The following is a 23,682-nucleotide window of genomic DNA, read 5'->3' as shown; positions in this document are numbered from 1 at the left end:
GCTTGTTTCTGTTTGTTATTTGTTGTTTTACCTTCCATTTAGTTCCTTTGAAGTACCTCATAGGCTTTGACTTGGTTCGCAGGGGTTTCTTGGAAGTTATAAACCATTATGACACTCAACATTGAGTGTCGTGAATTATGACTTTCATAACTTCTACGAAGCAAGTCAAACATTACAAGCTTTCAAAATATGTCTTTTTGGGTTAACCTGAAAGTAGTTTATAGGTTTTTATTTGGTTGGTGGAGGTTTCGTAGAAGCTATAAACCATTATGGCACGTAAACATTGAGTGTCGTGATGAATTATAACTTTAATTTAATCTCGTAGAAATCTGTTAAAATGTAAAAATGCCAAAAGAGGCTAAACCAGATCACATTTGGCGAGAGGAGCTTGCTGCTTACGCAATATCCAAAAAGCTAAGGCCTGGCTCGCATAAGTTTCTAATCTCTTTGTTAACGAAAGTGAAAGTAATCACGTGACGTATTCAAAAGAGCATATTACCCCTTCTTTTGTTAACACTCTTTTGTTTTACATTCTTATGTTGATAGTACACATATTTAGTTAGGGTACTTTATCTTTAACTTTATAGATGTACATAGTTTTAGCTTTTATTTTGTGCATATCCAAATCGAAAGTGAAAGTGGATTGCAAACTGTCAAAAAACGTGCTCTTAGTGAAAAGACTTTTATGTTCGTTTCCTTTTTTCTACAGATTATAAATAACAAATTAAAAATATTTTAAAACTTACAATGGATCAAGCAACGGTAACGAATAATTTTCGAAGAAGAAGAAGAAGAAGAAGAAGAAGAGGAAGAAGAAGAAGAAGAAGAAGAAGAAGAAGAAGAAGAGCAACTTGAAAACACTATGTTAGATGTTATGTCCTGCAAGAAGTATTGCTACGTTTTGTTTGTACTTTTCCTTGTGATTTCACTGTTTTTTTTTTATTATGGTATTTGTTGTGAGTGGTTTGTTCAGTTTGGTTAGATGCTGCTTTGTTGGTATTGCTGATGTTTTTAAATACCTATAAGGTATTTTTTTGTATATTTTGTATATAGTTTAAAAGGAAGATATCCTCTAAAATCACTAAAATCAGACATTTTATTGAGTTTTTAAAGGCCAGAAAATAAGCTCTCAGCCAAAAGACTTAGTAAATTTTAGAGAAAACGATACCCTTGAACAGATGGCTAAGGGGATTGTTGATCGTTATGCAGCCGCTGAAGTTCCACCCCCTAAGCTCATCTATACAGATAGAGATTGTTGCTCTTCGACTGGTCCAGCAAAAATCGTCTCTTTGTCCAGTGGAATGGTTTATTGGTGAGATTGGACGTTTGGCATTTGACGGAACGAATTACTCTTGGTTGCACCAGCAAAGACCACCCTCTTTACCAAACATTCATATCCCAACTCTCCGGATGCATTTTTGCCTACGACGAGGATGATTACCAGAAGTTAATGAAAGCAAAGAGAATAGAGCTTCAGGAAGCTGGTTTGCGTAATCCCTCTGATGGAGCCATCAAATCATCTTTGACCAAGAAGGAGCCACTTGCGCACTGCAAAAGGTACACCCGTGGCGAATATGAAACTTGCAAAAGAATCGAAGCCCTCATTTTGGAATTCACCGGGGCAACTGATGTCCTAGGCGCCCCTCTCTTCAAGGACGAGATGGTCAAGATTTGGGAAGAACAACGCCGACATATAGAATGTATCCAAGATCCACCTGGAATTCCCTTATATGCTGTTACCAAAACCATCAAGAAAGGGGGACAAGATCTACCGGTTTACCGATGTGCCAGAGGCAGCAATTCCTTGGAATCCTTCCATAGCCACCTGAAAGAGTTTATCCCTGGCACGTCTGTCAACGGTCTGCATTTTCAAGCTTACCTTTTAGATGGAATATCTCGCTGGAACACCGCTCGCAAAGAAGCCTTGCGCGACGACAAGCAAACTCAGATAAGGACTTTTGACCATGAACTTGCCCTCCGCTTTGATCAGCTGCATTCAAAGGTATTCAATAAGCCTCTACTCGAAATGGAAGCTCCGGCCACTCTGAATGAAGAGTTGATTGGAATGGAATACTTTTTCAAAGCGTCAAACATCACTGTTGATGCAGAATACATAAAGAACAACATAGAAGATGGAGACTCTGGCATAGAAGACGTAACATTTGAGGACGCGCCAGCTGAAACCACAGACACAATAGCTCAAGAGGAAATTGATACCACCGAAAATGATGAAAATGATAAATCCGTCGACTCTTTAGGCATACCAGGATGGGGCCATGTTGATCGTCTTGCCCGTGCACTTCTTGATCTGGAAGGTGTCAGTATCCCTAAAGCCAAGTGCTCCACCATCTTAACCCTATTCATACTAGGCTTTTAGGGGCGGTTCAGAACTAGGGGGGGCTTTTCCTGTACCACCCCTTAACTTTTGATCTAGTGGGTCTTTTTGGATGAAATTTGGCACACAAGATCCTTGTGACGTAAGGTAACTTTTAACAAAAGATTTTTTTGATGACGTCACTCATCATGCCCAAAGTGGGCAAAAACAGAAAATTTCCTTTGTTCTTATAAATAGCTATTGTATTCTAACAAAGGCTTTAGAAAAAAGTTGCCTGAGTTTAAAATGCTTATTTTATCCTAAATATTCAATAAATTACGGTTTAAACGATATATTTGACAATGAAAATAACTTTGTATTGGAAAAGTGTCAATTTTTGTGACACCTTACTGTCAGAAATGTCATCATGCTCAAGGTGTGAAAATATTTAGGTGTCAAATTTTTTTTTATTTTGAAGCTAGATAAAAGTTAGGAATTTACAGAAAATTTCACGGCAAAAGCTCTATTATTTCAGGAGCTATTAGCAATAGTTTGACCTCCGAACAGAAAGAGCCCCCCCCCCCTAGTCCGAATAGGGTTAAAGCTGTTTGGCGCATTAAATGATTTTGACAAGCGCCCAATGAAATTTAAACCTGTCCCAATCAAGCCAGCCACCGGCAAGTTCAAACAGAAGCAGCAAATGAGTGGCAATACTAACGCTCGCATTGTTGCTATGCGAAGGAGCTTTGTTACTGGTGGTCAACCTTCACTTTGTCCCTCGAAAAACAGGATCGTCGAGGCCATCTTCATCCACCTTACCAACACGCATGCCTCCAGCAGCACAATAACCACAGCTGGTCAGGAGAGAAAGAACGAATCGAGATGGAAAAAGTGCATCACCGACTACAAGTATGTCCAGGCAAGAGAATCAAACAGCGAGTTGAGATCCTCAATCAGTGTTTTTCTATTCAATGTCAATGAGACTACCCTAATGAAGTGGCACAAACGTAAGACAAGGCGAGAAGAAGCTAACATTCTTCTACAGGGAAAAACACTCCCAGGAACAGCTTCAACAATGAAAACTAACATCAAACCAGCCATCTTGAAGTCCGATCCGGACGCTGAAGCAAGAATGGTGTTCAATCTGCCAGTCAACACAGCTGGAAGCCAGAAGCCTTCGAATCAGCCAAAGACAACAGACAAACTACCACCATCCAACGAAGCTTCCTTCAATGCCTCCCTATTCGACTGATCGCTCCAGCCACCAATCACTACCCAATTATTGACATCAAACCGACCAATTAAACCAAAACCCATTGAGCCAGTATCATATGTACCTAATGCCCCTCCCCAAAAAAGATGCATCATCCCTTTTCAACGTGTCCCTCCACCGTCAAGTTCCCTATCAGAAGAATCGCAACCAAGTCCTCTCGCAATGCCAAAAACAACTTTTTATCGGCATAAAAAATTAGAGCAACAAACAGGTATAATAAAGAAAAAAAAGGAAATACAATTGCACGAAATGTGGTGAACCTTTTGTGGCACCCCACATTCAATATTATGGTAGAAAATTTTGCCCAAAAAGTGACAGTCGCTCATTTGAAGATTGGTTGGCCTGGGCAAAAAATGAGAGGTCAAAGAAAAATTCACAATGATAATTTTTAAAAAGTGATTTTCTTATGCTCATCTTTATTTTGTTCATTTTTATTTTGTTTATTCATAACACCATGGTATATATCATTTTTGAAATCAAAAGTGAAAGTGGTTTTCAAAGTGTCAAAAAGTGAACTGTCATTGAAAGGACTTGGTAAATTTACTGATATCTTAAAAACGAAAGTGAAAGTGTCCATCTGAAAATGAGTCTAGTTAGCTGTCTTTTTCTTTCTAAAACTCTTAAACAACATGTTTAGGGATATTTCATATTCTTATGTACACAGTTTTTTAGAAACATGGAAAATGAACTGTCTCTCAATTTCTCTCACCCTTCAAAAAAGACCTCTCAGTCAAAAGACTTAGTAATTTTCATAATGGTCACGTGACCAATTTTCTAACCATATATTTATATATATATATTCATTTTTTCTTTTACAGAAGATAACTAAAAAACAAATAAAAAATGGAACCACTTCAGATAAATGTGGATTACGAGAGGCAGGCGGCTATTATGGAAATCAGGTCCTTAAGAAAGTACTGTTCAGTGTTGTTGTGGTTGTTTTTTGTGCTTATTATACTTATTGTTGCAGTTTACTTGTTGGTGTGGCATCTCCACCTCCATTGATGTTTCTGATTTGCTTGTTGGTTTTTTAAATTGTTTATATTTTTGTACAGTTTTTAACAGTTTTTGTAGTTTTGTAGATTTTTAGCTAGTATATATTATATTTAGTTTTGTATGTTTTGTGTTTAAAAGGAAGATTTCCTCTAAAATCACTTGAATAGACGTTTAACGAAGTTTCTTAAAGGCAAGAATAGGAACTGTCTGTGAAAAGACTTGGTAAGTTTATAGAAAACGAAAGTGAAAGTGAATTTGAAAGGGTAAAAAAACTTGCTCTCAGCAAAAAGACTTAGTAAATTTTAGGGCTGGTCACGTGACTTATTTTGGTCACGTGACCTTTAGTAATCATATTTCAGGTTCATTTTCATCCTAGAGATTCATTTGATTTTCTATTTCTTTTCTTTTCGTTTAGAGAAAACAAAGAAAAAAAATAAATGGACAAGAAAATGTTGAAGAAGATTGAAGAGATGAGTGCACTCTTTTCTATGGTTTTTATGTTTATTTTTCCGTTGGTGTTGTTGGCTGCTTTAATTGTCGTTAAACTTTTCAAAACTTATGGTCGACGTTGATGCCGATGTAGTTTTTGTGTGTTTCAGTTGATTGTCTTGTGGTTTTGGTCCAGTTTTTCATCTGTTCTTCTGCTTGTGTACATATGGGACTCATTATTTATGTTGGTATTGTATATGCAAATTTGTTTGTAAATATTAGCACATGCATTTTCTATGACAGTTTTATATATTTTATTTATGTTTAAAAACGAAAGTGAATCTGAAACTTAAAAAAATGCCCTCTCAGCAAAAAGACTTAGTAATTTTTAGAATGGTCACGTGACTTTTGAAAAGTGTCAAAAACATGCTCTCAGCCATAAGACGTGACCAATTTTCTAACCATATATATTCATTTCTTTTCTTTTACAGAAGATAACTAAAAAAATACCAATAAAATGGAACCAGTAGAAATCAATGTGAATTATGAGAGGCAGGCGGCTGAAATGACGTCCCTTAGAAAGTACTGTACAGTGTTTTTGTTATTGTTGTTGATACTATGTGTATTGATGGTTGGTGTTTATTTGTTGTTGCGGTATCTCCACCTGTGGCGTTGATTGTTGTTTTGCTTGTTGGTTTATTTTGTTTATTGTTTATATTGTTTTTTACAGTTTTTAACAGTTTTTATAGTTTATAGATTTTTAGCTATTAGATATTTGATATTATATTTAGTTTTGTATATTTTGTGTTTATGGGAAAGATTTTATCTAAAAACTCTTAAATAGACAAGTCAATGCTGAATGTTGAAAGGCCAGAAAATGAGCTCTCAGTGAAAAGACTTAGTAAATTTTAGAATGGTCACGTGACTTATTTTGATCACGTGACCTTTTTTGAACACTATATTTTTCTCCTTTTTCCTTCTTTTCTAGATCTTTCGACAAACAACAACAAAACCCCCTGCTAGGTAGTTTAATCTGAGTTCAATTCTCAGACAGGGGAAATGCTAAATGCAATCTACCTTCGTTGAACAAGAATCAAAGGAAATATGATCAAAAACGACTTTCTTAAGGTAATTACACTAAACAAATGGTGGAAAAAGAGAAAATCAACTGATAAACAGCCGATTTCCAACTCATTTCAACCATTCGCGCATGAAAGCAAAGCACATGGGCAACACGTGGTTTTATAACGCCATTTTGATATTTTGAACCTTTCCCGCGCCTTCCCCTCCCCCTTTCCTTCGTTCCCCCTTGCTTTCGTCAGTTTTTTCGTTCGTCCCCCAGTCGTGTCTAAGATTGTCCCCCCGGCCTTGCGCAGGGGCCATGCTAATCTTCTCTGTATCGTTCCAATTCTTATATATGTTTCTCCAGAGAGAACTCATTTTGGATTAGCATCAAGATAAGGGCATATTAAAACAGTACTACTTTGAAAAAAACTTTCCAACGAATGTCTACGTCCATACGATGATGAAAACACCCGTTCTCGTCAGATCACGGAAGTTAAGCATCGTCAGGCCGGGATAGTACTTGGATGGGGAAACGACTGCGAACTCCCGGTGTCGTGGGCTTTAGTTTGCGAAAAGGAGTTGAAAAAAATTATATATTATATATTGTTATATTTTTTCACTGTTTAAAAAATATTTGTTTGACTTTGACTATATCTTAGAAGCTTTTATTCACATCTTAAAAATATCTTTCATTTCAAAAACAGAACTGTTTCTTCACTACTTTTTTAAAACACACCTGCCATTGGCCATAGGCGTGGTCGATCTGACCCAAACATTTTTAGGAGCCATTAAAACTGACCTGGTTGGTTGGTCGTTGAAAATTTGACTTAAAATTCTGAAGGTGTTACTGGTCTCACAATATTACAGGTCTTTTTTAAACATGCAAATTTATCTCTTCTCATGTTTCTAGTACCTCCAAAAATGGGAAACATAATAATTTATTCACGCAATCTTCGAAATATTTGGTCTAAATATATTTCTAAATCTACCTAAGACCCAACTTTTCTAATCCTGGTATAAACCTGTCTCTATAGGTTTAAATTGAACCTTGTCCGACGCATAAGCATACCACCCAAAGTTTACAATTTAGCCTTGCCTTATCCCGAGTACCACATCTCCTTTTAAGGAGTCATTTGTATATTTATAATTTGTTTTTTGTCTTAATTCGTTGTTGATTAGCTTTATATTTACCTTCAGCTATATATTAGTAATTTAAGATCAATTGAGATCAGTGTTGGGATTCCATGTGACAAGTTTTTGACTACTACTTCAGACGGCAAATAACGCTAAAGTAGTCATAATTCCCACAACAGAAATAATAACCACTTCAAGGGTTTGTCAAAGAAAACCCCAAAACAGTCATGATTTCTGTAAAGGGAATGACAACTACTTGAGGGTCTTCTTAAAAAATGCTATAATAGTTAAACTTTATAAAATTATGACTAGCGACCTGCTATCCCCCTTTCTCTTAAAACCAATTCACCAATTGATGCTAGTATGTTGTAATCAATGAGGTCTTTTCTTCTGGTATTCATAAACCGCACCCACAAACAGCCATGAGTTGAGGTAGATTGGTCCTGTTTGAACGTGGTGTCAGGGGAATTAGAAAGTAGCCATGTTCAGAACACTGCATCGTGATGTTTTGATTGAACATATTTGCGTATTGAAAATTAAATAGAAAATTTGAACAAAAACTAAGTCTATTGAAAAATGAAAAAAAAGCTGACAAAGTACAAGAACTAAGATCAAGGGAAGTGAATGTAAATGCTAAGTATAATTGAGAACTGTAAAACAAAAGCAAAAGAAAGGAAAAACTCACCTGCTAGCCTGTGATTAGAAGCTGTAGGAAACAGGCAGCAGGGGTGTGGGACTAGCACCAAGTGTAGGAGGGTTGAATGCTTGTGCATGTAATTGAAAACAATGATTGAGATATGAATTGACTTGACTTATGACTTGACTCCTGCAATGTCTCTATTGAATTGCAGTGCAAAACCGAAGGCTTATTTATGCATTCTGCAGAACAGAAATGTATGAAATACAGGCCTAAATTAATTTATGACAAAAAGTGAATTACATATTGAATTGACATATCTTGATAAACAATAAACTGACCAAATTTAACATTCAAAATGGTAGAAAATATGATGAAAACAAGAGGAAACATGAAAAATGACAAACATCAGAATGGTGAGGGTGCTGTATAGGACTTGAGACTGATTCAAGTAAAATTAACTGCCTTAACATGAGTTTACGCGCCTTTGTCGTAGTACAACAAGACCACCAGCTGTAACCTGAGATCAGATTGTGGTTGTTTTCTGCCCACCACGCTGAAGCTCTAAAGGGATGGGTGAAAACATACAATCTGACGAAAATGCAATCTCGAAATCGTAAGGACCGCGTTCGTCTAAAAGGACTGGGTATGACAACAAAGTTGCGTGATTGTGTTTATGAATAGGTCGCCGTATCAGTTTTTGACTTTCTGGCGCACAACAAGATTCTTGTTGTAAAATTTTCCGCGGGAGGACTATTTTCCTCAGATGTATAATTTTCAAGTGCCTTTAGAGGTTTACCGTGCACGTAGGAAAATTATGAACAGCTGTTATCAGGTTAACCAGCTGTATCTGCACTTTGTTGCTGACAAATAATTGGATGACATGCCTGTCACGCGCAATACCATAGAGTAAGCTGCATACATTGCAGAGTGTTGAAAATTATACACAACAACAACAACATTTAGCTAACAGTATCATTTAGTTCAGTGGTTTATCACAATAGTACTTCAGTTTGTAAAAAAAAGCATGAAACTTGACACAGATATGCACAATTGTAGTCTGAACAAAAAAATTGACAGAGACACGTCTGAAAACCACGTGACTGTTGATGTCAGCACTTTTCTGCTGACGTCATGAAAAATCTATATATATCAGATTACAAAAATACCGGATGGGTCTCTTATCTTTGTCAACAGTGATGTAAAATTTTCACAGTGACGAAACTAGATTGTGAACCCGCACATCCAAACAGTGTTATTTGTTTAAATCTATTCAGATTACAACTTGTTGAACAGCGACGACATTACGTCATTTTTCAATACTGTGTTCAACGAACTGACACCATGTACTGGTAATGATGATATGATATGGATGACATTATCGCCACTAGAATCAGCTGCAAGAAAAGCTACCCTCAACATACAGGAAAACTCTCTGATTAAAATCAGATTTCGAAAAGAAAAATGAGCTGAAACACCCTCAAAATTCTCTTACAAAGACTCAGTTGATTCAGAAAGAAACAATACAATAGAAGGTTAATAATTTGAACAAAGAAACACAAGTTGCTAGAAAAAAATAACGTGATCAATCAAAATTGAAACTGTAGAGTACAGCGATGAGGATAATGACTTTCTAAATGAAGTTCTCACTAAGGAGTCTTGTTTCTTTGGTGAAAATACACCTCAATCTCTTCTATGAGAAGAACATAAAAAGATGACATCCTTGAAATGTAAAAATCAAATGTGTTGGCATCACCTAATGATCAGATGGTGCTTGAGCATTTATTTGAAATCGCCAGATATGAAATCTTTTTAATACTCCTTCAGGTGATCACGCTACCATTTTTCCTGTCTTTTCGCTGCAATAAACAAAAGCAAAAGCAAGAACAACTGCAGTAAAGGTCAAACAAAATAATAGTTTGATTGTTTAGAGGATTATTACAGTTGATCATAATGATCCCAAAAATTACATCTTATTGTCCCCCCTTGTAACATCAGTTAAATTTGTATGTGACATCTATAACCCTTAACATATTGAAAGTATGCGAAACAAAGTACATCAAAATGTTTTCAATGTTTGGTGTTGGATCGACATTGAGAAAAGGTTAGTGCGTATGCAAGACAGAGACCATATATACAGTACCATACCACCCAAGTTCCCTCGGCTAAAATCGCCAAGCTCTCTATTAGCCTGAGCTAAGTCTTAAAGCCACTACAAGAAACACACGACTATGAAAGCTTTTATATCATGTTTACCTCATGGTAAAGTCTTTGAAACAAATGCCAAAGCAACTTACGAAGAAAGGAAGTCTAACAAACCTTAAGAGCTCCCACTTGAGGAAGATGTTCGAAGGAATCCATGAACTTTTGGGAGAACTGAGTGAAAAGAAGAAACCATCTGTTACTGACTATAGGGACTTAGCAGATGTCACACTAGCCCGGCCACTTACATTCAATGTTCGAAACTGACAGAAGATGGAAGAAACACAAAGCCCTAAAAGATCTTGACGAATTAGAGCAACAGTTGGCAGAGAGAAGGGCAAAAAGGTTAAGAAGGCAACTGTACCAATTCGTTTTACAGACGAAGTCGTCCAGGCAATCAAACTTCTGAAGAAGCATAGAAACATTTTACCAATACCTCAATCCAATAAGTATATCTTCTGCGCGGGAGAGTCACACAAAAAGAAATGGATCACCCTTCAAAAGTTGACAAAGGAAATTGATGATTTGGAAAAGCTTAAGTTGATCACTCCGACGCGAACATGCAAATTTCTTGCCACTGTGCTACGGCTATTGGATATGAATGACGCCGAGTTAACCTGGCTGACAAATCATTTTAGTCATACTAAAGATGTTCACAGACAGTGGTATGGGCAAGAGGATTTTACAATCGAGCTCACCAAGGTAGCAAGATTACTCTGCCCTGTTGAAGTTGGATGAGAAAATCTTAATTCGGTTACTGAAGCCACAGAAGAAAAAGAACGTCAAAATGATGAAAATGCTGAAGAAAATGATGAAGATAATCCGGGAACAAGTAATTAGTTTTATGAAGAAATGTGGACTTAATTAATGCGAGTGACCGATATTTCAAAAGGTAATTTAATCAAACTCGCATTGATAAAGAAAGTTGAGAAATTAATGGAGTGCTGATAGATGAAGACCAAAGTTTGGCATCAGGTGTGGCTATGAGTAAGCATACCCTGCTACTTAAGTCGCCCACCATCTAACCAAAAGAGACGGAAGTCTTGATCCAGCACAATCTAGAAAAGATTAGGAAAGAAAGACGCAATATTGATAAGTTGGCCAAGAGCCCGGTTCGGCGTGCCGTATATCCGAGTGGCAGTAGTGACTGCAAGAGAAGAAGGAAATGACGAATTTGAACATAAAACAGGCCCGGAATCTCCGAGTTAGAAAACTTCGAGTTATCAATTTTCGAGTTAGCTAAATTATGACGTCATAAAAGTTTAAATTATGACGTCACTCGACCCTAACTCGTTTTTTATTTTCAAAAATTCTTTTTCGAGCTAAAATTTTTTCGCAAAAAGTTTTTCGAGTTTCTAACTAACACGAAAAATATTTTTTGAAAATAAAAAACGAGTTAGGGTCGAGTGACGTCATAATTTAAACTTTTATGACGTCATAATTTAGCTAACTCGAAAATTCCGGACCTCTATTATCTCAATACAAATGAATTTTTTTAAAGTAACCTGATAAGGGGGGGGCGTACGAGGTTTTGAATTACCGCCATCCCGGCCATTTTTTTGAAAATTACCGTTATCCCGTCCAAAATTTACGAAAATACCGGTCCCGCTGTTTTTCCCATAAAATTATAAAGACTAGAAGTCAAAAATTCGGCAAAATGGAATAGAATGTGTATGAGGTAGATCATTATTTTCGTATTTTGTTTCGATTGCAAAAAAATTTACAGAGATAAACTACCTTTCTAAAGAAAAAAATGTACCGGGTGTCCCAGAAAAAAACCCGGACGTTTGATTATGTCAAGGTGGAAATGTTTAGAATAGAGAGACTTTTTTATGTTAATGTAGTACTAAAACTTTGGTGGGTCCTTTTTTCAATTTGAACCATTATTCATTGAGTTATGTCATTTTAAAGTTAAAGCACGCTTTTGAAAATGTTCAAAAATGTCCAAAAACAGCACAGTTTCACGAAAGGAGTTTCGAGTTTATCTTGATTACTCTACCAAACCTTTTTGCTGGATAAAGGTTAAAACTACAATCTAGCCCTTCGGGCTATGATAAATTATTGAATAAAAACACCCAAGGGATTCACCCAAGGAACAAGAACAAGCGTGCAAAATTTGAAGACTCCAGCCTGCCCCAAAGTTTCGAGATGGCAGACAGACAGATACTACACAGACAGACAGATACATATACACAGACAGACATTCTAGCTCAACTTTACGAACCCAACGTTCTCTTCCCTGTATTAAAAAGCCTCAAAAAGCCTCAAAATAAACCCATTCCTGGTGTAAGATCCTTATTTTTTTTGGGGAGTTTTTCGCGCTTTTTTTTTTACCTTTTTGCTGACTCGTGTGACAAGCTTTTTTTATAGTCCGAAAATTTTATGTACCGTCTATGTATGACTTTTACCGAAATACCGTTGTTTTTTATGAGAATTACCTCATCCCAGACGAAAAATCAGGTGTTTTACCGTCACCGTGGCTCTTGCAAAATACCGTTTCCCGAATACTTTTTATCGTTTTTACCGCTTCCCGGCCCTAAATTAGGCCTTATCCCGAGTACCGCCAGATCGTACGCCCCCCACTGATAACAGCTGTTCATAGTTTTCTTACGCGCATGGTAAACCTCTGTAGGCACTTGAAAATTATACATCTGACGAAAAAAGTCCTCCCGCGGAAAGTTAAAAACTGATACAGCGCCCTATTTATAAACACAATCACACAACTTTGATGTCGCTCTTAGTTTTTCTAAACGAATGCGGTCCTTACGATTTGGATATTGCATATTCGTCAGATTGTGGTGTGCAGAAAACATTCACAATTTGATCTTAGGTTACTTTGAAGGGAATCCTGGGTTGTTGTTGCTTAAAGTAAGTCACTTACCCCAATATCACATAAAAACGAAATATTAGCATCCAACTATCTTCCATTAGCTTACAATCTTAAATTTGTAATGTTGGCATTTGCTCGATTTTTAAGAATTTAAAATGACCAAATATTTCCGAATGGAAGGAAATTATGGATTATCCCTGAATGGTGCATGGATTGTCTCTGGTTGTTTTTCAATTTGTAGGGGCCAGCAGTGAAATGCTTTTTTTCTCCAGAATACACCAACCAAGTTAGCAGCTAAAAAAGCCTTTTCTACGCGGACAAAAAGCGTACCTGCAAGTTGACACTGTTTTCTTTAACCTGATGATAAGATAAGCATAAGAAAAAAAATAATGTTCTCAGCTGTTACTAACGACTGTTGTGAAAATATTAAGATTGTTTCGGTTGGTTCGAAAAACAGGAGACAGGACCCAGGAGGCAGGAAACAGGTAGGGTGCGCACTTGTCAGAATTTTTTGCGCGGAACGGGGAAGAATTTACAAAAATGAACTTCAATGCATTAGAACTTACCTTTAAATCATCCAAATCTGTTCATTCTTTTTTTTTAATCAATCAGGAATTATCAGGGAAACAAGTAAAACAAGCTACATGCTGAATGGACCCACCTAACTGATGATGAAAATTAGATAGCAATAAGGAGAAAAATGAAAATAATCAGTCATAAAACATAGCGCTTTGCAAAAATGCATAACGCATTAAATTCCATCATTGATTGTTGATGGGGGAGAGGGAAGGGGAGCAGAGAAAAAGAAATTGAAAGTTCCGGTTGCAAAAATCAGTTTTATTGATAATCAAATTATGCTTGATGGTGGGCATTGTTATCAATAATGTTTTTGTGTGAAAAAAACAAAGAATTATTAAGTAAAAACCAGGGCCCACGCCATGAATTTGAAAGTGGGGGGCCAATAAATATAGAGTCTAAGGAGGCGCAACCATGGTTGCTTTACTTTGCAAAAAACTGGGCCCTGAAAAGTCCAATGAAAATCTGCAAAACTGTTATTTATGGTATATTTCTAGCATTTTCGACCAGAAAAAATTTTCTCAAAAAATCGAACTCGGTCATGTTTTGAGCATTGCGAATACGCATCTTTCTGCAAACAATCTGAAAAACTATGAAAAGTCGAGAAAATGTCAAAAGACCGGTTTTTCCGGCAAATTTCCGGCATTTTCGGCCGGAAAAAAATGTTTTTCGAAAATTAGGCTCCGTCACATTTTAGGTATTGTCATTTTGCATCAGTGTGCAAAATTTCATAAAAAAAATATAAAGTAGAGCTTGAGAAATTCAAGAAATAATGTCTTTCCGGCGAAAAAAGGTTTTCCCGGCGATTTTTTAATAGTTCAGGCTTCAAAAATCAATTTTATTGAAAATTGAAACTTGCTTGATGGTGGGCACTATTATCAATAATTTTCTTGAATGAAAAAACAACCTATTATAACGAAAAAGTCCAATGAAAAAAACGGCGACTTCCGGCATATTTCCGGCATTTTCGGCCGGAAAAGAATTTTTCTCAAAAATCAGACTCGGCCATGTTCTGGGCATTGTTAATACGCATCTTTGAGCAAAGAATCAGAAAAAACTAATGATAAAATCTCGAGAAAATGCCAAAAAAACAGTTTTCCGGCATATTTCCGGCATTTTCGGTCAGAAATTTTTTTTTCGAAAATCGGGTTCTGTCACATTTTGGGCATTGCCATTTTGCATCTTTGTGCCAAAAATCAGAAAAAACTAAAACATCTCCTTCATTGCTTTTTTGCTTATGTTTATCCAACAATTTCTGTAGCGCTAAATTAAAACCATCACCAATCTCCGTCGAGTTAAAGTACTCGACGGCTGACATGCGTTGAGAAGCTTCCTCGATCCTTTGAAATTTCTTTGTTTAACATCGCATAAACTCCTTTCTCAAAGTCTTCCTTTGTGTAAGATTTCAATTCGTCAATCGGTAAACAAAAGTAAACATATATAATGCTTGTACAGACAAATAATAAAACTTGATAAAAATTATGGAAAACTAAACTCTTTCCCTACAGAGTAAAATAAATAGAATACTGAAGACCTCATAGATCTCTTGCCAAGGTGATATAGACTTTTGATGATTGAAGACAATAAAAAATATACTTTTTAAATGATCAGAAAACTATTCCTCAAGGGCATATTAGTCTCTTTGAATAGCTTGAATAGCATTCTCATTTTAACCCAAACAACAAAAAAGGGAAAATTATTTTTCGATTGACAAGTTGATTCTGAAATAATAAAAATAATTGGCAATTTCTTAAGAATACTTGACCCTCAGTCAAATTACATTATTCTTATTAAAAAATAGACAGGAGAACCGTCCTGTATTTTTATAATCTGATGTATACAGGACGGGTATGACCTGCGAGGCAGATTTCTGCCTTAAAAATTTACAGTGGGAAATTCGAATTTTTTAAGGCTGCCCTTACTCACTAAAATCAAAACCAAATTTTGAAAGTGTGACCAGTAAAAAAATAACAAAATTTGATTGGCTGTGCTTTCAACAGTTATTAGGATCTGGGAAATTCGAACTCTCAGCCCATTATTGTTATATATTTCGCCATCAGTATATAGAATAAGAAATCATATCATGAATCTCCAGGCTAATTATAAAAGTGAGTAATTCAAATAGATTCACTCACTCATCTGAGTCAATTTCGTTACCACTGTCCTCTTTCTCAAAACATTCAGTGTCTTCTTCAACTACCACTTCTTCATCAACATCAATAATTGGCTTAATCTCGTCCACATCAATAAAGTGTTTGGGTAAGTGACAATCACCACAGTCACATGACTGATAGCAGAAGTCGCAGCAGTTGTGTTGTGGCGTGATCTCAGGAATTTTTTCAGAAGAGTCATAAAGTTTCAATAACATTTGTCGACGACATTTGTCTTCTAACAAACAGTATTCCTTTATTGTTTCCGAAGAATTTCGAATAAAACTCTTTGGGTAGCGTAAAAGTAAGGCAACACTTTGCTTGCCATCCCGACCTGCTCTACCAGATTCTTGAAAATAAGAATCCAGATCAGCAGCACTACAAAAACGGTTTTTCATTATTTTCTATTTAAAAATAATTAGTACATTTTTCAGTTTAGTATGTTGAATTTAATGTGAAGGTAATTATATTCAAACACTTAACCTGCTCGAAGTTGCCCAAAAAAATACAAAATAATTACCATTTAACTACAAATTAATGTTAAAATAATTCAATTTTCGAAACACACTCCAAAATAATTTGACAATAATTACAATTGAAATAAAAATAATTTCAGAAAGTAATTAATTTGAGAAGGATTTGTACATCAAAAATAATTAAAAGATGAATTATTTTGAACCACTTGTAGACAAAAAATAATGCATAGATTGAATATTTTGACCATCCCGATATAATTAATTGATAATTATTTTCAAATTATTTCATCTTAAAAAGTATTAATTTGAGAAGGATNAAAGAAAATAGACTTCGAATCATTTTACATTCGAATGTTTAAATGTGTTTACCTTTTTGAGAAAGAAGAAGGGGGAAACCTTTCTGATCTGTGCATCTTCTTATTAATATAGCTGGTGGAAAACCCTTTGTTGTTATGATTCGAATGTTTTCTCTTTTGTTCGAATTCGAAAAGTAAATATCATGTCTGGGAAAATCCCTCTGATTGGAATGTTTTACTTAAGAAACTCTTCTAAACAGGGTTTCACGGTTTTAGCCTCTACAAAGGAGAGTTTTAGAAAATATAAAATCGTTCTGTAAATTACACAATACTATTATGCATTATGCAATATGCATTATGTTTTATGCATTTTGTACCTGCCGGTTATGGAAATCGCTTGGCAGGACACAAATATGAAACATAAACAGTAATAATTCATTTTACTTTTACACGTTCTATCCATATTAAAATTTTTTATAAAAAATAGACAAAAAGGCTACCCACAAGATTGAAACTTATGATTAACCTTGATGTACTATTTTTCTTTTTCTAAGACAAGCACTTTTTTAATTTTCTGGTTTACGGACATTTTGAGATATGATCTTTTGGACCATCGGAGGATGGAAAAAAATAAATAAAATTGTTCTGTTATTTTCAAACTTTGATGTTGGAGAATAAAATGTGTTTTGAGGAAACTTACATACACACCTGAAAATCAAAGAAAGTTTTTCAGCAGGAAAATTGTGTTGAGCGCCATTAGAGGAAGCATATTGGGAAAAAGAGATGACTGTACCCTTTTATCTTCCTTTCCTGCTCTTACAAAAGGAAGTTTTCTAAAAAAGTCCATTTCATGGAAGATCAGACATAGTCGGAAGTGCAGAAATAAATTTCTGTGAATTTTATTTTCTTTTATTTCTGCAAAAAAATCGTCAGCATTTCCGTAAACCAGACTAAAAAAGTAATTGCCTAAATACTTTATAAAAAATATCAAATATACAAAATGTAATAGTTATTAATATATCAATATAACTAATTTCTAACGAAGAAGCAAAACAAATAGATTTTAAGCAAAATGCAAACACTTTCTGTTTTATTGCTGGGATAAAAAAAGTCACTTTCCAATTTTTTTTCAAAACTATTAAGTAAAGTATCTAAAAAGTAACATTTCTTTGCAATTTTCTAATTGATAAAAGACTAAATACTAGGAATGAATACAATGATCTCTAAATAACAGTGTAAAATGTAATCAAAAATATCAACATCAAGAAGTCAACAAACTGTCTTCAAATAATCAAAATAATATCTATCTAGCATGTAGATGGGTCATCATTGCTTGCCCTTTTCAGCTCCTCTCTCAGGGATTTCTGTCTATTTAATTTTAATGCTAGCTTGAATTTCTCCCTCACATTTTTAGCATAGGAATGTGCTCTGATTCTGATATAAAGACCAACAAGAGTATCAAGCAAATCGTATGCAAGATCTTTTGTAATGGCACTTTCATGTGATTTTAAGACTTTGTCAAAATTGATTCTGACCTCTATATTTTTCACACAGTTTTATTTGATTAATTTGTAATCAATTTTACGAACTGTCATTTTTTTCTTTTTAGTGAAATTTCTGAAAATCAATTCAACAGAGTGAAAAATAGCAATAGCTTCCTTTCGTGTATATCATAATCCTCCTCTATCTTTTGCGTGAATGAACTTTTGCTCCTCTGTAGCTTCAACTTTAAATTCACAAATCAAAGCTATCATTTGCTGGAAAGAAACTTTCCAATAGTTACGATTCTTTCTCAATTTAAGATAAATTTTATGGAACACGTGTCCGGTCAAATATTCTAAAGACTCGATTTCCCGTTTAGCCAAGACAACTTTTGTTTTATTTGTTTCCTGTGATGAAGATTCTTTTGGCTCTTGTAATGTAGCAAGGCAAAGTGCAGCTACTTCAAATAGGAATAATCGATATGCTTGAATGTTTGAAAATTTATTTTTGAGCTCATTGATGTATTTTTGAACTTCTTCTCTTTCCTTTTCTTTCCTTTGATCTTCTTCGATTTGCTTCTTCGATTCCTTGCTATTATCTTTATCTTTCGGCAGTGTGTCATTCTGAGTATTCAGCTTTTCTTTAAAGACTTGTAAGAAAAGTTCATGATCCTTTTTTCTTTCAAATTTAAGAATATCGTCTTTCAATGTTCTGAAAAATGCCCGTCCCTGATTACCTGTAATTTCATCCGTTAAATTGAATCCTTCTCTGAAAGTGGCTGGAAAATTGTCATCACTTTTAATGTTTTCCGGTGCCTTTTTCATGTTTTTCTTGATGTCAAGAGGGTGAAGGAGACGAGCAGCTTGTTGTGACTGTAGTTGTTCTATTTGTTGTTTTTCAAGTAAAACAGCGTCAGGATGTTTTGCCTGTTTGTGTCGTCTGATCCCTCCCTTTGTCTTGCAGACTTTGTCACATCCTTGTACATCACATGCAAAACTTGACTCATTTGATAGACTAGAAAGCTATAATCAAACCATAAACTGTTGTAAAGCTTACTCATTAATGATATATGATATACTATGTAAAATTGTATGCCCTCTTCAAAGAAACTCACTGGGTTGTGCTAATAAAGTGCTTAAGTAAATACATTTAAAAAGGATCTTTATAATTTTCCACCTCCACCTATACTCACCTCTATTAGGTAAGAATTTTATTCTATAGGTACTTCTTCCAAACTACAAAACCCAACCTCCTAAAACAGTCTTATATTTCCAAGATACAAAAGTGCAAAGTATACTGGTATAAAAATAAAGGGAAAGTCACCTCAGATTCCATAGACTCTATTTCGTTTTTGATTTCGTCTACGTCATCAAAAACACCATTGTCCATCATTACTCCTATGGTTTCTAAATCAAAATGGTCTTGACCATCATCTTCTTTTCCAGTATCGAAAAAACCACTCTCCAATAATCCATAAACTTTGTCTAATGTATAATAATCCTGCTCAAGAACCTCTTGTGCAGCCGCCATCTTGTTTGTTTATCCACTACCCGTGGACTGGGCCCGAATGTCTCAACATCAGAGCCGCGTAAACAAAAGGCCCATTGTTCGATTCTGACTATGGTAATTTTCTTGTGACTATGATAAAACACATATTATATCAAGGCCCGGAATCTCCGAGTTAGAAAACTTCGAGTTAACAATTTTCGAGTTAGCTAAATTATGACGTCATAAAAGTTTAAATTATGACGTCACTCGACCCTAACTCGTTGTTTTATTTTCAAAAATTCTTTTTCGAGCTAAATTTTTTTCGCAAAAAGTTTTTCGAGTTTCTAACACTAAAAATATTTTTTGAAAATAAAAAACGAGTTAGGGTCGAGTGACGTCATAATTTAAACTTTTATGACGTCATAATTTAGCTAACTCGAAAATTCCGGGCCTCTATTATATCAATACAAATGAATTTTTTTAAAGTAACCTGATAACAGCTGTTCATAGTTTTCTTACGCGCATGGTAAACCTCTGAAGGCACTTGAAAATTATACATCTGACGAAAATAGTCCTCCCGCAGAAAATTCTACAACAAGAATCTTGTTGTGCGGAAAGTTAAAAACTGATACAGCGCCCTATTTATAAACACAATCACACAACTTTGATGTCGCTCTTAGTTCTTTTAAACGAATGCGGTCCTTACGATTTGGATATTGCATATTCGTCAGATTGTGGTGTGCAGAAAACATTCACAATCTGATCTTAGGTTACTTTGAAGGGAATCCTGGGTTGTTGTTGCTCAAAGTAAGTCACTTACCCCAATATCACATAAAAACGAACTTCCTGAAATATTAGCATCCAACTATCTTCCATTAGCTTACAATCTTAAATTTGTAATGTTGGCATTTGCTCGAATTTTAAGAATTTAAAATGACAGATATTTCCGAATGGAAGGAAATTATGGATTATCCCTGAATGGTGCATGGATTATCTCTGGTTGTTTTTCAATTTGTAGGGGCCAGCAGTGAAATGCTTTTTTTCTCCAGAATACACCAACCAAGTTAGCAGCTGAAAAAGCCTTTTCTACCCAGATAAAAAGCCTTTTCTACCCGGACAAAAAGCGTACCTGCGTACCGTACATTCAAAAAGTGGACTTTTTTCACATTTAAAATATGCAATTTTTCGCATTTAAAATGTAGATTTTTCGCATTTGAAAGTGGACTTTTTTTCGCATTTAAAATGTGCAACTTTTCGCATTCAAAAAGTAGACTTTTTTCGCATTTAAAATGTGCAATTTTTCGCATTTAAAATGAAGACTTTTTCGCATCATTCAAAAAGTGGACTTTTTTTCGCATTTAAAATATGCAATTTTTCGCATTTAAAATATGCAATTTTTCGCATTTAAAATGTAGATTTTTCGCATTTAAAAGTGGACTTTTTTTCGCATTTAAAATGTGCAACTTTTTGCATTCAAAAAGTGGACTTTTTTCGCATTTAAAATGTGCAACTTTTCGCATTCAAAAAGTGGACTTTTTTCGCATTTAAAATGTGCAATTTTTCGCATTCAAAATGTACAATTTTTCGCACTTAAAATCTGCAATTTTTCGCACTTAAAATCTGCAATTTTTCGCATTGAAACTTGTTTTGCTTTAAAAGCTTGTACTATTACTAATATTTAGAGGCTATTTTGGCTTTGAATTTATCGAATTAAAAGAAAAATCAACTGCTAAATTTCATCCATCATCAAAATACACCGCACATTTGATGATTTTGTAATCAATGCACCCTATTAGTTTTTCTTAACTTCTTAGGACGATAATTCAGACCATAAATTCTAAAATGATGGCAAAAAAGCATAAGTCTCAAATCGCCAAGTTTCGCAGGTCTTGGACCGGTAAATCAGCGCTTGGGACGCTTACAGAAAAAATTTTGCGGCGCGCAAACAATAAAAAAGAATATCTTTAAAGACTCCTTAAGACAAGATGGCAGAAAGACTCACGTTCGTTAACTCCAACGAAGGATTTTAGTAGAAATGTGATGCGCTTTTTTTTTTGGTTAATTGTATGCAAAAAAATCACCACTGCCAATCTAAAAAATCGCATAAACAAATTTTCTTTGGGGAAACATTTTATGAGCATTTATCCGGTAGTACCCATTCCCAACTTGAACAAAAGCTCCGAAGAAACAAAGGATTATGACGCAAAATAATTTGGACACAGAATTAATTACATGAATAAGTCTTTACCTATTCCAAGACTAACATATAAGAATATATATTATGTACGTAAAGCTGAAAAATAAAAACTCTTGAAATCTTTACCATTATGTACAAGCTAATAAATCATTGAATACCTCAAGAGGATAAATTTTCCTAGTTTCGCGATTTTTTTCCATTAATTCACGAAAATCTTAAAACCTTGACTTTTGCCGAAACCCCTAGGAAAATGAACGAAATTAGTTCAAAAACAGGCCGATTCGCAAAAATAAGTCCCGCGAAAGAAATTAAACCCCTCAAGGTATATAATGAGGACCGGGATGGGGCCATCCGTATGGCACGCACAGAGTGAAAGGGGGAGGGGTTTAGCAAAAGCGTTCATCTATTGTATGAATGAAGTCATTTCTATCGTTCTTTGCGTACAAGAGGAAGGGGTGCCAAATTTTCGAAAATTTTTGTGTACGTACTATATGGATGACCCTGATGGACGTGTCCATGATATATATATCAAGATCACTGAAACTTGCTTGGCAATGTCTTTTTTCTAGATACATTAATATAAACATGTTAGAAAAATCAGTGAAGATCTAAAAATAAAATACAAGAAGATTTACTATAAAACTACCTAAAAAGTTGGCTTCCTCTGGAAGACCGTTTCCGCTATCGAGCCGATCCGAGTGAAAATAAAACAAGGCAAAACCAAGTGAAAAGACCCAACTCACCTAAACCAAGAAAACCTGAAAAAAGCCTTTATTCTTGATGCTCCGTCTACTGTGTTACATAGGTGCCTGAGAGTACTTCGGAATCTATCTGATTGATGTTATGCTACTCGATTCATGCGAAATATGCTTGAGAAGTAAAAGCCCTAATTGCACTACAAAATCGAATAAGTGCTCCAATTTTATTTCTTTTTTCTTTTGCCCTTTTTATTACTGGGATTGCGATTTTGAAAAACTGAGTTTGCAATTTTTACTAATTTACAAGAACCAGCATATGGTTTCATGTATACTGGGAGGTTTATATGCGTAAAGAAATAAATTTATGGATGTCACGGTCAAAAATTAAGTTAAAAAAAAGTGGACGTGTATATGGATAAAATAAACAAAATTCATAAACGTAATGTGTTTTTTATCCCTTCTTAGGCGTAACAGGTGAGCCTGGTATCATTGCAACACCTGGAATATGGAGCCAGACATCTCCTTCATTGCTTTTTTGCTTATGTTTATCCGACAATTTCTGTAGCGCTAAATTAAAACCATCACCAATCTCCGTCGAGTTAAAGTACTCGACGGTTGACATGCGTTGAGAAGCTTCCTCGATCCTTTGAAATTTCTTTGTTTAACATCGCATAAACTCCTTTCTCAAAGTCTTCCTTTGTGTAAGATTTCAATTCGTCAATCGAGGCGTTGAATTTGAGTCTAGACTCTTGACAGACCACGACCTCCCTGTACATATCTTGGCACAATGAACCGTTGTGCTCTGCTCTAATAGAAGAAGGGATGACAGAAAATCCTTCCGTGAGGGTTTTTTCTATCCCATAGGGGATGCTCAATCTTTGGCGTAACATCTTGTGTAGTGTAATATTGGCTAATTCGTCTGGCGTATAGTCAAGAAACTCGAATCGCTCTTTAATCCTTCTACCCATTCCTCTATTGATAGAGGTAAGGAACTTAGTCATGTCTGCTGGATACCCGGCAAAAATGAACACCGGATTGACAATATCAGCTGATATTGAGGGATGCATACACCTCATAATAGTTTCCAGAGCCTCTACACTATGGTTTTGCATTGACTTTTTAGGGCATAGTTGGTAAGCCTCGTCGATAAACATCACCTTCCCATACGCGGACTTGATTTCTTCGAGACACTTGTTTGACGTGCTCGAGACAAAACCTGAGACAATCTCTTCCTTTTGGACTTCAACGATGAACGGTGATTCTAACAAACCAATATCATACAAGATTCCTGATATAAACAGGATAAATTTTAAGCAGCTGGACAAAAGTATACGTTCTAAACTAACTGTTTCAGGAATCAATTTGGATCTAAAAGAGATGCAACAATCTAATCATGGTATTATTCACCTAAATATAGGAAAAATAAGTAATTTTGAGGA

At 35.3% G+C, this 23,682-nt stretch overlaps 1 long non-coding RNA gene and 2 pseudogenes across 1 annotated transcript in view; 1 reads left to right on the top strand and 2 right to left on the bottom strand.

Annotated features, from left to right (window-relative positions):
* The window catches only part of LOC136813642 (uncharacterized), a 319,208-nt gene that overhangs the window by 22,894 nt on the left and 272,632 nt on the right, over positions 1–23,682 (bottom strand). The window lies entirely within an intron of this gene.
* LOC136813654 (U6 spliceosomal RNA) lies at positions 6,379–6,448 on the bottom strand (annotated as a pseudogene).
* Positions 6,520–6,638, top strand: LOC136813653 (5S ribosomal RNA; annotated as a pseudogene).

Source organism: Clytia hemisphaerica, unplaced genomic scaffold (genome assembly GCF_902728285.1).
Source record: "Clytia hemisphaerica strain Z4C2 unplaced genomic scaffold, Clytia hemisphaerica genome assembly, whole genome shotgun sequence".
Lineage (NCBI taxonomy): Eukaryota > Metazoa > Cnidaria > Hydrozoa > Leptothecata > Clytiidae > Clytia > Clytia hemisphaerica.
This window is presented reverse-complemented; position numbering and strand designations above follow the sequence as displayed.